Genomic DNA, 16,213 nt, shown 5'->3' on the forward strand with positions numbered 1-16,213 from the left:
CTGGCTTGAGGAAATGGAAAGGAAGAATGAGCTAGTCAGGAGACAAAACTAGAGGCAGGAAGAACAGTGGCCCTGAACTACATTGAGTCAGTGGTGGATTTAGGAAACCTATTGAGGAGAGGTGGAAAGGACAGACACTGGAAGCCAAAGTGGGCTCAATTGAGAAGGGACATGCTGGGCCTGGACAGAGCCAGAGAGCACATGAGAACCACTCTCGACTAGACAGAAGATGATGACAGGCATGAGGACCAGGGCCAAAGTTCATTAAAGTGGTCGTGGTGGAAGGCTGGGATCATAAAGAAGAGGGACCAAATCTGGAGTGATGGAGCGGGGAGTGAAAGAGAAGTGGGAGTGAATGTGACGAGGGACCAGAAGAAAGATATCTAGGTTCTGTTCCAGCTGCACTTATTCCTGATCATCCCATGGGTCTGGCCTGCTTCTGACAGATGCACATAATCAAATATGGTTTATGTAGCTGTCTCTGGACTTTGCTTGCCCTTACTTGCTCTCTTTCTTTCTCTCTAGCTCTCTCACTTTCGCTTTTGCTCTCTCTCGTATCATGAGACCACAAAATACAATTAATAGGTAATTCAAGTCATTACTATCATAGATATTAAAGCCAAGAAAATGACACTTCTAAGTTCAGCAAACTACATGAAAAACAGTAGCATGAATAAAGGATACCCGGCATGGTCCAGAATGATAACAAAGAAAAATGGAGAAGTGGTGAGGGCAATTTGGAGATGGCCAGTGAAATGACAGTTGAATTTATTACAAGCCAGATAGCAGTCTGGAGTCTCTCTTCAAGCTAGTTCTAATTTTGAAACAGTGATGGAAGGCAGATATTATTATTCTGCTTTTAAAATAAGGAAACTGAGGCTCAGAAAGGTGAAGTAACTTGCCCAAGGTCACATAGCTCAGTGACAAAACCAGTATTCATATCTGGATCCCTCTGACTCAAATCTGGGCCTCTTTCTGCTTCTTTCTGAGGAAATTCTCATTTTGGGAAGATCCAGTGGCTTCTGAATCCCTCAGAGCCATGTCTTTGTTGGTGACCTTTTTCCTGATATTGATGAAAAGAACAGTTATCAGTGGAGTCTTACAGATTTACTCAGTGGAGTCTTACAGATTTACTCATGGGCATTCTGTGGTATCCCCCAGAGCCTTTGTTTCTTGACACATTCCCATCTCCCACTTACCTAGATATTACAAATGGAATAGTACAAATGAATAAAACAGTTTTTGATAAAAAATAATGTGACTCAAACCATTTATGTAACTGGTCTTGAATGCATGGTCTGCTGCTTCCTCACTGGAGCTAGATTTAATTCTTAATTCTGCCGCAGAAGGAGAACTTGAGTACATCACTATTCTCTGTGCCTCTGGCCACTTGCTTTCTGCAGGAAGGACATTTATAGAAACTAGAAGGACGAGGAAACTGCATCTAAACTCCCTGTGTTGGCGGGATCAGCAGTTGTAAGCTGCTAGGAAATTGCCAAGTACTGTTGAAATTTCCGTGCCTGATCCAAGATGTTGTTTACGCACAAGGCCCAAATCTTTCCGGTCTCAGGAAATACCAATGATCTTTGGCTGAAGTCAATATACCAAACAACCTTAAGAAGTTATTCAGAAACTAATTCTGAAAGCCTCCCATGGTCATACAAGGCAAGCCAAATACTGACATTGTATGTGGAAGATAAGGCTGCAATTAAACATTCACGATGGATCCAAATTTTATATGGTCTACTTCTGTCTGGGAGTGTGTGCTTCCCTAGGAAAGGAGCTCAGTCAGAAGTTGACTTGTGATTCTGTGACTTCCTGCTGGCCTTTGAAGGCTTGGTATCATTAGTCATCATGGGGTGATTTGTTTACCTTTTAGTCATAACTGATTAGTACACATTCATTCATTCATTGAAAAAATATTAGCTGAGACTCTACTATGTGCCAGATTCTGTGTAGGAACTGAGGACACAATGCTAAGCAGAAACAAGCACACTTCTTATATTCAAGGAGCTTATAGTCTAATAAAGGAGAAAGAGAAATAAAATCACAGAAATACGTAACTTCTAACTGTGAGTAAATTGGAGAAAATGATAGCCACGTTTTGAGAATGCGTAGCATGGATTGAATCTAGTCTGCATTGTTGGGGTAGATGTCCTTGGGAAATGATGTTTGAACTGAGATTTGGAAAACATGGACCACTTCATGAACCCTGGGGACTGACGATGAATTAAGACTAGGATTTGACAAATCCCTGGAAGTGTGCAGACACTAACATCTGAGCAGTCAGCAGAAAGCTTGCTTGGTTTTAGCTCTTAAGATGGCGGCATATTTCGGCAAAGGAAGGCGGAGCCCATGCTTGTGCAGACACAGTCTCATCCAAGTGTGATCCATATCCTCTCTCCAGATCATCCTTGATATTTGGTTTGGTTTGCGTTAGCTGTAACCCATTTCTCCTATATGTTTTACAACATCAGAATCAATTGATCAGCTCCCTCTTGAAAGTCTTGTGGTCCATTACTAACTACTGAGCTGATTCTACCATTTTCTTTCTTCTTTTCCTGCTTTCCTACCCTCTATCCACCATTCTGACCCCATTCATTACTGCATTTCTTCCAATTTTCTCTCTCTTTGATTGTTATACACACATTATAACTTATACACGTTATAAACATTATAACTTATACACAAGTTATATATACATTGTAAGTTATACACAAGTTCCAAGACTTTTAGGCTGTAACTGTGACCACTGGAAATTGAGACAAATGCAATTCCTGAGTCACGTGTTCCTAGGTACAGTGAGCAATGCACACAGGCGTCTTTTTATGTAATCTTCCCCCCACCATATAGCAAAATCTAGTGGAGTTGAATCACTTTTATGATGAAATTTGCCCAAATCTATCCTCCTGTGGATTATCTTTACCTGGGAAATATGTGCGCTAAGAGCTTTTAATAAAAGAACTGTAGTTCTCTTCCTTTATTGTGTTTCACCGAGGCTGCAAGAGGTGTGACACATAAGCTGAAAGTAAATTGAATAGGAAACTGAGGTTTTGTTTCCCTAGCAACGTTAATTCAGTCTTCTTACAAATGGAAACAACACTGGAGGCCTTTGTTTCTGCATTCCCAGCTCTACAGGGCAATGTGACATGCTAAGCACTCTGGAAACAGTGCTGTATAATAGAATTCTGCAGCATTTACTTTAGAATTTTCTCTCGCTAAATTTCATACAACCTTGTGGGCATTCTGCTGGAGCTGATAGTCATCCTGTTTGCTGAAAAAAATGAGGACAGAGGAATATTCAGTGTTGTGACTTAGTACATCAGGGCATTCATTGTCAGCAGGGCGGGGCACATTATGCAAGGGCAGAAGGAGGAGTTTGGTGATTCAAGAACAATCATGGCTAGAAGGATCTCCCTATTGTTCAAGGTCAAAGTGGACAATGGTCCAGTAGCTCAGATATTCAGAGCTGCAGCACTGGTGTGTAGGAAGAGTAAACATACCACATACATGGCCACTTGTTCTTACCTTTCATATGTGTCTTGAATATTTTATACACAGTCAAGCAAGTTGTAATAAAAACCCTAAAGATATAGTAATCCACATTTATCCATTTGAATAATTTGCCTTCAAAAGGCGTTGGTGAGATTTGGTCCATTTTCAGCATCTAGGAGATTTCATGGGCATATTTCTGGGAGTCTGGGAGGCTTTATAATACAGTGGTAGATGTCCAGGGTTCTAGTGACAGACTGCCAAGATTTAAATATTGGCTCCACCAATTTCTAGCTGTGAGCTCTGGGGAAGCCCCTAACTTTTCTGTACCTCCATTTTCTCATCCATAAAATGGTCACAATAGTACTGTAGGGTTGAAGAGATGGTTAAACTGAGACATCTATTTAAAGCACTAACAATGCCTAGAGCCTTATAGTAAGTGCTTAGTATGTGGTAGACGTGGAACTGCCACACACTCCCACCTATTTGCGGCAGGAAGGGAGCACTTGCCGATCTTTTTGAGCCCTTTGGGGAAAATTTCACTAGAACAGACAAATGTACAATTTTTCCCTCGCTAATTTAATGATAATTTGTCCCTATTTTGTAGCTGCTTCTTTAGCCATGTGATGGGGCAGGGGCTTGGGTTCATGGAGGAGAAGCAAGGGCAGGAAGAGGTGGAGGAGGAAGAAGAAAAGCAGGAGCTGAGAAATCCAGTGGCTTCAGAGCTGCAAACCAGTTGACACCCACATACCTCCTTCCTCTTTTTCAGCGAGGTTTGCCCATTCCCAGTAACTGGAGACCCTGTGAAGGACTATGAGTTGCTTTTATCCCAGATCCCTAAGAGCCAGCTCTGAAACCTAACTCCTCAATGTGAAGTTACTCACCAGTTATTATGTAGCTCTGCATCCTGCAATAAGAAAACGTGATTAGTACAGCAACCCTGCTCATCCTATGAATCCAGAGATCTGCGTGGGTGTGATGTGAAGGCAGACTCTTTTTCACTCTTAAGGTTAAGCTCAGAAAAAAATAAAAAAAGGACTAACTCCCTGTTTTTCATCTTAAACATTTACCTTGCAATTTCAGAAAATTAGAGGGCATAGTATTCACTTAAGACAGTGTTAAGACTTCAGATCAAAATCAACTGAAAGAGCAAATGCCATATTTTCTCTTCCTGTTTGTAACTACATGTCACTTTATTGAAGCCCTAATTGTGGGGCATTCCTCCTCCTTCTCCTCCCCATTCACATTCTCATGTTCCTGAGAGATATTAGAGCACAAGAGACATTCTGGCCAAATGCATTCTTGGGGAGAAATTCTGTCCTAGATACAGACACTAGGAAGGGCACCCTTAGTTACTTGTGATCTGGCCTGCAGACATCTCCCTGCATTTCCCCTCCACATGTCTTTCCCACCTCACTCTTCAGGGGCACTAATCCTCACAGGATTGCCTCTTATCTCCAGCCCTGGGCTTATGCTGGTGCTTCCACCTGGAGTACTTATCCTCTTCCTGTACTCTCACCTCAACCTGTACTTTTGCAAACTCATGCTCCTTTAGACCACAATATGATCTTCCTGGAGACACCTTCCTGACCACCCCCAATACCCTTAAGGCATTCTTTCCTCCGGAATTGCTTAGACATTGTTCACATCTCACATTTAGCACTTGTCACATGAAACCCCATTGTATAAAAATGATGTGTGTTTGTGTGTGTGATTGGTTTCCCCTATACATAATGATAACCTTAAGGATGGGGACCAGGTCTTGTTCATCTTTACTTCCACAGTTTCTGGAATAGTTTTTACACAGAGATAGTTAATAAAAGCCCCTTTTATGTATGAAAGAATGAGCAGTGTCCAGCCTCCTCTGCCACCTTCCTGCCAGGTACTGGACACCCTGGGAGGACACCTCCCCCAAAGGTCTCCTCATCTCTCCTTTGACCTTCCAGCCTTCCCTACTTTCTCACTTTCGGCTCTGCCCTGGTCCTCGTAAGGGCTTCCTGAGACTCAAATTAGATTTCCAAATCCAAAAGAGAGCAGCAGACAGTGCAGGAAGCCCATAGGCCAAGCTAACCATCATCGGCCCTATCATCAACAAAGGTAACTGACTAAAAGATTTGAAGGTACAAGAATTTTCTTTTTTTAATCCTACCTTCAGTGGAGTCTGGTAGGAGCTGAGGAGAGGAGAGACTCTATGGTGCCAGCTCAGTCCAGTATCAGGTATTATTTTACCTCCTTTAAATCTTTTCTGTGCTGGTTTCATATTTTGTGGGAAGGTTCTGTCAATATTTTTTCATGTATCCTCTTCCACTGCATGTCATTAGTATCCTACAGTCTTGATCAAGCTTGACTTCTTCACATAAAAGGTCAGTTATGTGAAATTCAAATGCCAATATGAATATTTATGGTCAGTAGTAGCTCGTGATTAAGTCCCAGGCTATTAGGTAGGAAGATAATGGTATTATTTGATTGGTGCCTAACTGAAACTAATTAATTAATTCCCTTGCTCTCTGCTTTTCTCTGGTACCTGTGACATCTTTGTGGAATGAGTGTTTTCTACAGGAAACGTGGTTTCTTGATTTCTGGGTTTGTAGAAATCAGTGAAATTCAAGGAACTTGTCAATCAACATGTACTTTTTATTATCTGTTGTGACTTTTATGGACACTTTAGATGTCACGGGAGAAGGAAGGGAAGGTCATGTAGCTTTTCCCCTTCTTTTTCTCACTTTTCTCTAAGTAGATAGTGTTATATGACTGGGTCTGAAAGCTACACTCCTCAATGGGCTTGATATGGACTATAAATATTGGAGGCTGTGTGAAGAGCAAAAGGGTTACATGGATTAAGTGCTAATGTGAGGTGATCTCTCAGTGTCTATTGGCCAAGATGAGGATGATGGCAACAGCTAACACTTACTGACACTTATTATTCTCAGCGTTTCCCAGGTATAGTCTCATCGAATCTAAGTTATAAACTATTAGGTCTAGATGATTATTATACCCATTTTACAGATGAAGAAGATGAGGAGATTATTTTACCCATTTTACAGATGAAGAAGATGTTGCCTAAGTCACTTATCCAATTTTATGCAGCTTGTGCATGTCAGAGACAGAACTCAAACCTGAGTCTGTAAGATCCCGAGAGCCAGACTCTTCCCAAAGACACTATCCTGAGTTATGGTTCATGTTGATTCCCTCTCCATTCTCAGGGTTCCTGAGTTCCTGAGGGATAGTTGTGAGCAGTCAGGAGCAGATGAGGTTCTGGAAGACCCATATTTACACGAAAGATAAAATAAGGGATAATCATTTCCACAAAAAGGTTTACCAAAGTGTCACTTTAAGGAAGAAACTCCCCAGTAACAACAGACAAAATATCAGTTGTTGTATAGAGATTCATACTACACATCTTGTCTTCAAGCACATAAAACAAAGCAGGACTAGATTTTAGCATTGGCCTGAGACACAGTTTTTTGGTGTTTGGACTCTGAAGTCATGTTGAAATGATTGCTGGGTATATTAGATGTTTTGATTTTCTGAGATAATTCAGTTAAATCATTCTGGAATTCTTACAGATTTTCCTTGTATACTGTATATATAAGGGGAGCTTGGACTTTCCAGAAGATTTGTCTGGGTCTTATTATATTTTATATATATATACACACACACACACACACACATATATATATATACACACACACACACACAGAGTAATGTATGTGTTATTTCTCTTTTTAAAACCAATAAATGCCTTGTGATCTTTTCAATAGTGGGACATCAAAGTTTACCTAGTCAAGTTTATTTTTTCTGCATGTCACATTGTGATTTAGTGGCCTAGATTTCATCCCTTTCATCCCTGTAAGTGAGCAACCTACATTATTCAGATTCAGGTTCAAAAGATGATTGTGGAGCCCTACTATGTGCTGGGCACATCTCCTTATGTTTTCTTATGTCATCCTCACAACATCATCTTATGGCTGGGATTCACAGATGGGAACTCCGAGGCTCAGAGGGTTGTTGCTACTAGCACAAAGTGAGATCAGCAGCTGGGATTTTGACTCAAGTTTCAAACCTTACAGGAATAATGGTGCTTTTATGATATCAAAGCTCTGTTCTCTATTTTCTAATGGATTATGTCTCTCCTCCCTAATAAGTCAGTGAATGGTTTATGGTATCTTTAAAACACAAGTACATGAATAAAAATCAGATTTTACCTTTGTATGCTATTAATGTCTTCAGCATTTATACCCAACATGAATGACATTGGGCTTCTCATGCCCATTAGTTGAGTTTGGCAATTATGAGCCAATTGCTTAGTTTCCAGCAGAGACAGAATTTGGAGGTGGAATGCTCAGCTCCTCAATGCCTTCTATTCCTGTAATTATCCCTCTGAGTAATTGCTTTGTGCCCTTTGGAGGTGGAAAACAATAACCAAATTGCTGCAAGCTATTTGTGAAAATGATGGTGGGATTTTTTAAAGGTTCATTTTTAACTTTTATGTTTTGAAAAGAGCACATGTAATCAGATCATCTAAAACTGGGGTCCATGTTAAACTGAAATTAAAATCTATCCAACTGGATCATAGTTTTTTCAGAATCATGTCAAAAATCTTCCTGTCTCTCTTCTTTTGAGGGCCCCCAGGATTTACAGTGCTGTTGGCAACTGCCCCAGCAGTGGGTGCTGAGGGAGGGGCCGGGATCAGGAGTGTCAGGGCAGGCTCCTTCCAGGGTTGCCTCCTGGGCCACCAGCATTCCAGGCAAGGCCTCCTTTCAACACCAGGGGCAATTTGATATGATGTTTGAAAAACAATATAATAAAATGAGCAAATGAACAGCACTTCTCTTTTATAAGAGTTGCAGGGTGACTTTGCCTTTTTGCCCATAAACTCGATTTGCCCATAAACTCGAATGCAGTTTTGATGAGTTTGTTTGATTAATTAATGAGGTATATTAATGAAGCCAGATTCGTGCATTTGATTCCTATATGGACCACTTAGCTTTTTCCCTCCCCCCATTTTGACTGATTGAACTTTTAAATCTTGCCAATCTAGGGTCTTGATCACAGGCTGGCCAGTTGCCAGGCTCCTGGAAGGTACTTGCTGTTCCCTCTCTCTCACTGGTAAAGTAACACAGTGGGGGTGGGGCTCCCTCTGAATATGAAGAGTGCGTATCTTCAGAAGCAGTTTCAATGGTACTCTAAATCCCTGTGAAGTAGACTGAAATTGTCATCCTAGCTGAAAGGTAGGAAGTGTGTGATGTTCTATGCCTATACCCCCATCAGTAATTGCACACATAACCTTGAGATTGCATGGATTGCACAGACTGCCTTTATTTTTTATGGAACCCTGCTGCTTGTCGGAAGGAGTCTTGGGGTAGGGAGGCATCGGACTTTAAGAGCACAGACACTGTTTGGCAATGAAGTGTCTTGGTTTGAATTTTGGCCCCACCTCTTCGTTAGCTATGAAAACTTGAGCATCTCTTAACTCATTTAAGACCTCATATTCTTCATCTAGAAGACGGGCACAGGCCAGGCGTGGTGGCTCACACCTCTAATCCCAGCACTTTGGGAGGCCGAGGTGGGTGGATCACCTGAGGTCAGGAGTTTGAGACCAGCCTGGCCAACATTTTGAAACTTCGTCTCTACTAAAATACAAAAATTAGCCAGGCATGGTGGCAGGTGCCTGTAATACCAGCTACTCGGGAGGCTGAGGCACAAGAATCGCCTGAACCCAGGAGGCAGAAGTTGCAGTGAACCGAGATCACACTACTGCACTCCAGCCTGGGCGACAGAGTGAGACTCTGTCTAAAAAAAAGAAGATGGGCATAATAAATATTCAGCCTCATGAGGTTGTTTTAAGGATAAAACAAGGTAATCCATGTAAAAGCACTTAGTATAGTGCCTTTAAATAATAAATCCTCAAAAAATGTTAGCAGTGATTAATATGCTAATTTCCATCTTGTGGAAGGAAAATAAGGATGTAGTAGATTAAATAATTTATAAAATCATCTTTTGGTGCTAGGTCTGGATTGATAAAATATTAAAATACATTCCGTATAAAGGTTAACTTTCTGCAGTTGAGAGGCAGTTGAGATAATTGGTTAAATATCATATTTAATGTATGAGGAACAAACGGAAAAGAAAAGTCAGATGTGTTAAATTTTCATTTTTATTTTAAATTTTTTGGCAAGAACCTTCACACCAACCGGTCTTCATAGTTTTCTTTGGCAACAGAGCAAATCCAAAGAGTCTTTGGTTTGTAAAGCTCCATTGACCAATGAGAGGCTCATGGTGAGTCACTTATTCTGAACCAAAGATTTCCCATTGTACAAAAAGGATAAGAAATCTTAGTTCACTGGGTTCTCATGAGGCTTGAGTAGGATAATTCGTATAAAAGGACTTCCTAATCCACAAAATGCTTCAGAAAGTAAAGTATATTATGATTATTCATATCTTAGATGGTTGAAGAGTTAAGGGACAAAGAAGCTCCTTAATTCCTTGAAAACAGTGCAAGGAGATAATGCTGAAGGCCAGTATAGACCCAGCTCTCCTCTTTTAGGTCTGTATTATTGATCAACCACTGGACAGATGGCATTGTATTAAGTGGGCTTGCTCTGAATCTTACTGATGGCACTTTTTCTATTTTGCTCTTTGCCCTCGCTGGCCACATAAGACAGAACTACTCAACTTTTGTCATCCCTTTGGACATCTTGGTCTTTTTTTAGGAAAAAAGCCTTTCTCCTTAAGGAACTGAAATGCATTTATTGATATGGAAATTATGTATCGTGTTGGAAAAAAGTCTATTCTCAGAGAATGTCTCACAAAGAAAACACTGAATCAGATGGTACTATTCCTGCAGATTCATTCATGAAAAACAGCTGCCCCTCTAATGGGCAGTGAGGATGAGGGTCCTCAGGGTATTCATTTGTGGTTGTAGGGAAGCTAATGTCACTTAACTTAAGCTGGAAGGTATTTTATGTACACAGTTACATATTTCTTGGTTTTTGTTTTTTTGTTTTTTTTTTTTTGAGATGGAGTCTCGCTCTGCCGCCCAGGCTAGAGTGCAGTGGCACAATCTTGGCTCACTGCAACCTCTACCTCCCAGGTTCAAGCAATTCTCTTGCCTCAGCATCCCAGGTAACTAGGATTACAGGCATACACCACCACGCCTGGATAATTTATATATTTTTAATAGAGATGGAGTTTCACCATGTTGGCCAAGCTAGTCTCAAACTCCTGACCAAGTGATCCACCTGCCTTGGCCTCCCAACCTTTCTTGTTTTGAAAATGAGAAAACTGAGGACTGGAGCATGTTAAATCTCCCACCATAAAAACATATCCAGTTTTATGTCTTGCCATATTTCAGGTTTTATTTCATGTTTAGCCATACAACATTGTTTTCCTTTTAGTCTTTGTAGTGTTCTTTGCACATTTTTATGTCTGATCCTTTGCACATGTTATCCCCATGTCTTAAACAGTCTATCTCCCCTACCATTCATGTGACTGCATCCTGCTCTATACTGATTAATATTAATAGTACTTCAAATTTTTCCATCTCTCTCTGTCTCATTCACCAGATTGTAAGTCTAAAGGGAAGGACCATTTTACCATTGTATATTATTGTATTCCTTATTCCCTGTCAAGCACCTGGCTCATTTTACATGTTCAGTAAGTATTTATAGAATGGAAAAATAAATAAAACTATGCCACTATTTTTATCTTTAAGATTTTAATTTCCTAGTGACATTTTTGTAGTCTGCAAGGGCCTAAGATCCTTAAGCCCTTGGTGTCAAGATAAAACAATGAGGATTCCCTATTTCAATCTAAGCAAAGACCCAGTCATAAGCAAAACTGCTTTTCTTGTTCAGCTAAGTAACACCTCAAAGATATACTAAAAAATGGAAGAGATTATGGAAAATGTTGGATTCCTATGGGGAGCTGGTTGCTTATGAGAAGACTTGTCTTTGGGAATAGCTCTAGCTACACGAAGGAAATTGAAACCCTCACAGTGGAATAGCTTATTGGTAAAAGTGACTCTCTATGTGTGGACTAATTATCAGTTGAGGAAGATGAACTGAAGAAGAAAATTCTTACCTTGAGGGTTTTGGGCGTAGGGCTGGGCATTGGTTCAGTTCACCTTGGAAGCCTCCTTTTTATTTGAGGGCACAGCGCTAGGTAGCAGGCAGCCATGTATAATTGTTTTTAATACTTCTGTTCCCCTGACTTGAGTTGGAATGCTCCCAAGGGCAAGGACTTGTCTCAGTCATCTCTGGACCCTTCAGAACTTGCACAGAGCCTGGTATAGAACAAGCTTTCAATAAATGCTTTTGAATGAATTATTGAATAAATGGGAGGTAGACACACCAAATAGTTCAGATGTTTTGGTGTTTGCATGTCCATATGTATACTCTGATGACTCAACGCTATAGACAGAATGGCCGGCTACTTGCAAATGGCAGCCTGGGCAGTGAGTCCTTTGTCTAGCATTCAACAGTGGGGAGGCAATCCAGAGTGTCTAGTAAGGTGCTCTAATAAGGCCTGAGCCCCAATGTTGCTTATTAACTGTGTGACCTAAGTCAAGTTGCCTAGCAAACTTGGCCCCTAGTATCTCCATCATTTGGAAGAGCCTATAATATGATTTACATCTTTGAGTGGTTGTAAGAAATAACTGAATTTACACATGTAAAATGCTTAGCACTGTACTGGTGCATAGTAAGAACACAAGAAATGTTGGTGCAAAAGTAATTACTGTTTTGGACCATGAATTTTAAATCATTATAATGAGGCTCAAGCACATCTTTATTAATCAAAATAGGAACCATTACAATCAACACATTTTTGCCTACAAGAAATAAGTTTGTTTATTCCTGTAGCCTAAAAATTCATGCCTCCAGATTCGGCAAACTCTTGGAAAGCATTTTCTGTATCCTGCTGGTTGTGGAAGTGTTTTTGCTGCAAAAAGTTGTCAAGATGCTTGAAGAAGTGGTAGTTGGTTGGCGAGAGGTCAGATGAATATGGCAGGTGAGGCAAAACTGCATAGCCCAATTTGTTCAACTTTTGAAGCATTGGTTGTGTGACATGTGGTCGGGCATTGTTGAGAGAAGAATTGGCCCTTTTCTGTTGAGCAATGCCGGCTGCAGGCATTGCAGTTTTTGATGCATCTCATCGATTTGCTGAACATACTTCTCAGATGTAATGGTTTTGCTGGGATTCAGAAAGCTGTAGCGGATCAGACTGGCAGCAGCCCACCAAACAGTGACCGTGACCTTTTTTTGGTGCAAGTTTGGCTTTGGGAAGTGCTTTGGAACTTCCTCTCGATCCAACCACTGAGCTGGTTGTCACCAATTGTCATATAAAATTCACTTTTCATCACACATCACAATCTGATTGAGAAATGATTCATTGTTGTTACATAGAATAAGAGAAGACGACCCTTCAAAACGACGATTTTTTTTATTTTCACTCAGCTCATGAGTCACCCACTTATCAAGCTCTTTCACCTTTCCGATTTGCTTCAAATGCCAAATGACTATAGAATGGTTGGCGTTGTGTTCTTCAGCAACTTCTCCTGTAGTTTTAAGTGGATCAGCTTCGATAAATACTCTCAACTGGTCATTGTCAACTTTTGATGGCTGGCCACTCCGCTCCTTATCCTCAAGGCTCTCCTCTGCTTTGCAAAACTTCTCGAATACCACTCCACTGTACATTCGTTAGCAATTCCTGGGCCAAATGCGTTGTTGGTGTTGCGAATTGTTTCCGCTGCTTTACACTCATTTTGAACTCAAATAAGAAAATCACTTGAATTTGCTTTTGGTCTAACATCATTTCCATAGTCTAAAACATATATAAAATAAACAGCAAGTAGTATGTCATTAGCAAAAACTAATAACAATAAAATAAAATAAAGTGAGAAATGTGCAGTAAAATGATGTATAATACAACCACATTTATTTAAGAATGTATTCCAGTATCAAATGGCAAATTCCAACAATGCAAAAACCACAATTATGTTTGCACCAACCTAATAGCAGCAAATGTTAACAACATCCAACATTTTTTGAGCACTACTATATCTGTGTGTTTATGTATGTAAGTATGGATGTATATGTATGTATGTATGCATGTGTGTGTTCTCATAACCTCAAAGCAGGCCTGAGAGAAAGGTATTACTAATATTCATGTTTATAGATGAATAAAGTAACACAGAAATGTTCAATTACCTGTCCAAGTTCACATAAACAGTAAGTGACAGAGCAAAGATCTGAACCTCTGAGTTTACCATTGTGATCTCTTTGCTTTCTATTGCTTCTTTGCTAGTATTACTGTTTTAAAAAGGAGTGGAAAGTCTATGGTCAGAAGTACTAATTGCATTAGGTTCTGTATAAGGCAGTTTAGTAACCTAGCCATATTGCCACACAAAACTTTTCCCACTCTAGTGTGACTTTTAGCACCTATCTTTATATAATCTAGATAGCTTAGAAGTTCTCTGTTTAATTATTACAGCTATTTCAGCAAGCCACTGAGTGGAAAGGGAATAAAGCCACTAAAGATATAAAGCTGTCTTTGGCTCAGATTTACCTCACTGGTTACAATCTCAGCGTGACCATAGGTGATGTTATGCTGCTATGTTTATGGTGCTCACTTTGGGTAAATTTTATCAAAACATACTTCTCTTAGTGGAAACCAATCTGTATGCAGGAATACCTTTTGAGTTAGGAAAAGTTTGCATTAATGAAATATTGAGAAAGAGAAAGGAAAAAAGAAATGGTTGGGGAAGTTGTATTTCACTGAGGGAAAACACATGTTTATTTTTAACACACCCAATATTAGCATTGGTTAGTGCTGTGGAATCCATCTATTTCTGTTTCTTCTGAAAGTGACCTCCCATTGGAGTCAGTCACTTTATCCCTAGACATAAGGTTTCTCACTTAGTCAAATGGAAACAAGAGTTAACAGCAGAGAACATTTACCATGTGTGTGAAGTGGGTAAACAGCTAGTTAGTCTCCAACTAGGGCTTTTGTTTCCCTTTTAGAGCTGAAACCACAGGAAGAGGCCAATATGGACTTCTCTGCTACTTTATTTCCCCTGAGCCTGGTCAGCTTCTTCCAAGGAGATTACTGGGAGGAAGCTTCTAGGATTTCTGGGTATGTGAAGTTGGGGATTGAGTGGGGAGGGAGGAAAGGAAGAAAGGGCAGAGAAGTTCAAAATGTGACAATGCGAGTACCTTTGAGAGTAGCTATTCTTAACACAAGTGTCCACATCAGGCAGTATAGATTCAAGGACCATGGCTGGGCAGAAACTGTGGGCTTGGTGAAGGATGCACAGGAGGAGTGTGAGGCTAATACTAACCACAGTATTGATCAGATTGAACTTAAATAATTTTGCTAGTTATACATCAACACATCTGCCAGATGCAGCCTCACAGCGCCTGCAAGCGGGGTCCTTATGCATCAAAGCTCTTAACAGAGATATAGATGAATATTTCCTCTAAGACAACTCTGAGAAAACTGTGGCAAGGGAAGGAGGCAATCGCAGAGAAAATGCTAAATATCTTTCTGTAGGCAGCCAGCAGGAACTCTGGAGCTCTTGATCTGTCCAATGAAAGCTCTAATGTGGCACTTCTGCCCAGAGGCCTCAGCACACGTGGGTCATCATAGCCTTGAGAATAGATGTGACTGTGCCATAGGAGAATAAAAAAAGCTAAATTCAAAAGAATGTCATCAAACCAGTTTGATGAATAATGTTTGCCTATTGCTTGTATGCTTTTGAAAGAAACATAAAATCAAAGGCCAAATTGTTAGGACAGTACACAAAGCAGGTAGCTGGTTAGCGTGGCTTTCACGTAATTCCAAAGCTAAGCTCCTATGTAAAAAGAACAAGCAGGCTGTTGAAAAGACTTTCGCAATTTATTCAGAAAGGATCTCATGTTCTAAGGCAACGACCACATTTTCCTTGTTAGAGGTGAGCAAATACCCAAGTTCATGGCCATGAGATCAAATGTAATTAATAGAATGTTAACCCATTTCTGACATTAAATCCCCAGATATTGAGTGTGAGAAGGAAGTAAAAAAGCCACTTCCCTGAGAGGCTGTGGCTTATAAAACCAAGAAGAAAAACCACCAGCATTTTTGCTTTTTGCTTTAAATTTCTATAACAATGAATAGTCTATAATTTTTATGGAAGCTGACAGTTTTGAGTATCACAAAGTTAAAAAGAATGAGTATTAGTATTCTCATTTGTTGGTGAAAAAACTGGGACTCAGGCTCAAATTCTCAGAATGAGTGCTACATCTCCTTTTATGCCCTCATATCAAGGCACATCCTATCATGTTATGATTGCTTCAAACTCTGCTTAATATGGGAAGAAGCAGACAGGATCTGCCTAAGTTACATCCAGGCTGTCTCCTGGTAGGCTCCCAGATCGTTTGCGGTTATCCTAAAAAGGAGAGGCACAGGTAGTCATAATTCTGGTTTGATGACATGCAGAGGATTGATGATTATACAATAACTAAGAAATGAGCAACGACTGGCACTGTGTTAAGAACTTTCTGTGTATTACCTTCATAATAATCCATGAAATTGGCATTATCATAATACATTTTACAGATGAGGGCACTGAGGCACAGATGTGAAGTAACTTGCTCAAGGTTAGATGGTAAGTTCAAACCCATCCAGGTCCATACTGGTGGGCCTTAATAGTTAATACTTTGTCATTAACTTTGTTGTCAATGCC

General features: G+C 40.2%; 1 long non-coding RNA gene across 1 annotated transcript in view; it reads left to right on the plus strand.

The window, feature by feature from the left end:
- LOC129135469 (uncharacterized) overlaps positions 1-16,213 on the plus strand; it is a 180,074-nt gene that overhangs the window by 160,660 nt on the left and 3,201 nt on the right. Inside the window, exon 4 of the long non-coding RNA XR_008536340.1 lies at positions 14,514-14,625. This is a non-coding gene — a long non-coding RNA (uncharacterized LOC129135469). The remainder of the gene's footprint in view (positions 1-14,513; positions 14,626-16,213) is intronic.

This window comes from Pan troglodytes, chromosome 1, assembly GCF_028858775.2.
Source record: "Pan troglodytes isolate AG18354 chromosome 1, NHGRI_mPanTro3-v2.0_pri, whole genome shotgun sequence".
NCBI classification, from domain to species: Eukaryota; Metazoa; Chordata; class Mammalia; order Primates; family Hominidae; genus Pan; species Pan troglodytes.